Source organism: Uranotaenia lowii, chromosome 1, assembly GCF_029784155.1.
Source record: "Uranotaenia lowii strain MFRU-FL chromosome 1, ASM2978415v1, whole genome shotgun sequence".
NCBI classification, from domain to species: domain Eukaryota; kingdom Metazoa; phylum Arthropoda; class Insecta; order Diptera; family Culicidae; genus Uranotaenia; species Uranotaenia lowii.
Window position 1 is genome coordinate 95,841,313 of NC_073691.1, and position 2,029 is coordinate 95,843,341.

The following is a 2,029-nucleotide window of genomic DNA, read 5'->3' on the forward strand; positions in this document are numbered from 1 at the left end:
TCTCGTTACGAGCAAAGCACATATTGATTTTTATTATCCTTTTGCGGACACTGAGAACACGCGCCTCAAAGTCTAGCATTTGGCAATAAAACATCACAAAACGGCAACGTTTCATGCTGGGGTACGAGCTGTAATGGCTGAACGTTGCCAAAAAATCTTAAACTTGCTGGTATGCTTAGCGTGATTTTGTTCACGCTTCACACTTCAAGTAGGAATTGAAGCGATGTTAAAAAATTAATAACTTGGTACATTAAATATTCTTAAAAAAAGAATATGACAAAACTGAAACATTTGATTAAAAATTGAGGTTCTTGTTAACAAATCATCTCCCCCCACCAAAACTTGACTCAGAACACAAATCAAAATCTTAAAAATCTTATTCCAGGTCCAGGGCTGGATTAAGCCTTCGGGAGGGGAAGGGGGGTTGAGTTTTATTTCAATGTTTCTCTTCTTGGACACAATCATCCCATTTAGATATCATTTGTTTGGATTCGCAGTACCAAATGGTTCTACAAGAAGTCTTCTAAAAATTGGATGGTAGAATTGAACACATTGATAACGAAAAATAACTAAAAAATTATAAATTAGCCAATGATTTTGAAATGTTTAAAACTAAAAATCTCAGATTCAATTATCTTATAAATTTTCTAATCCCCCGTTTGAATTCCCCGACGACTATCAAAGCGTTGAAATCTAAGCCTTCCACTTTTAAATTTGAATCTTATTAGTTTTTCTTTCTCTATGAGGGATATTAAAAATACGAAAATAGTGGGTTCTTCAAAATTGGAATTTATGAAAATCTGTTCAATAGTTTTTCAGCACTCAGTACAAATAGTTTTTCAGCTGAAGAAGTCAATCCACTGTTCACTATTCAGTTCATTGTATATTCTTGTAGACTCTCGAAGCCCCCCGCACTTTGAAAACCACTACAATCCTAGTCAATAAATACTTAACGGGTATTAGCAGGTTGACAAAGTTGTTCAGCAGAAAATTTCATTTAGAAAATTTATAAATTAGCATACCCATCAGCTGGCTCGTTTCCACTGAAGAAACAAAAATGATGTTGATTTTTCAGTACAAAATATTCAATTTTCCCATACAAACCTAAAAGTTCAAATTTACTCATGTAAACGTTCCTTAAAAATTCTACAAAAAATCATGGATGAGTGTTGGACCAGGACGAAGCTTTTTAGACCCCAGGGTTAGTGAAATTCAAAAATGACCCCAAATCGACTCAGTCTAATGTTGCTCGTATGGAACTTTTTTTTTCATATTTTATTTATGTTTTTTTTTTATATTTTTACAATTACATCACTAGAACCGGTTTGAAACTTGCTTTCTTTCGCATTTAGTTTTATTGCCTAAACCATACGTTAACATACTCAAAATTCAGTGCAAACTGAATTTAGGTCAGAATTGTCTCAGAAAATGTATAGTAAAATACCTAATTTTCGACAGTTTCTGCTTGTTTTGTCAGAAAAACCAATAAATAAATTAAAAGACTAAAGTATTTCATATTAAATATGATTGAATCTATGAATCAGACTTCATTCTTTATTCTCTACCTTATTGATCAAAAAATTTAAAATAAAGTTTTTATTAACTTTTTACTAAAACCTCTCGATGGTCTAGTTTTCGACATTAAATTTTAGTTTTCGACACCAAAAGTTTTAGTTAGTTTTCGACAAGAACATTTCCACCTCCTTTGTTTGCAATGGAATATGAATCTTTGCATATTGCAGGTGCTTGTCTACTTCACGGCGTTTTTACACCATGGAAACAGTACAAAAATTCACAGGAAGTTGGGTGTCAAAAATAAGATTTTAAGGTGAATTTTCAGCGCTAGTTTTCGACAGCTCAAAAAATAGTTCGAATTCGGTAAGATGTTAGCAAAAGAATGAATTAACTTAACGAAAATACTCGATTCAAAACCTTATCTATCCATTGATTATTTTTATGTTGCTTTTATTTGAATAAAAGGTAAGTTTTTCATGATTCAAATCTAATCTTATTTGGTCGATGGCATTAA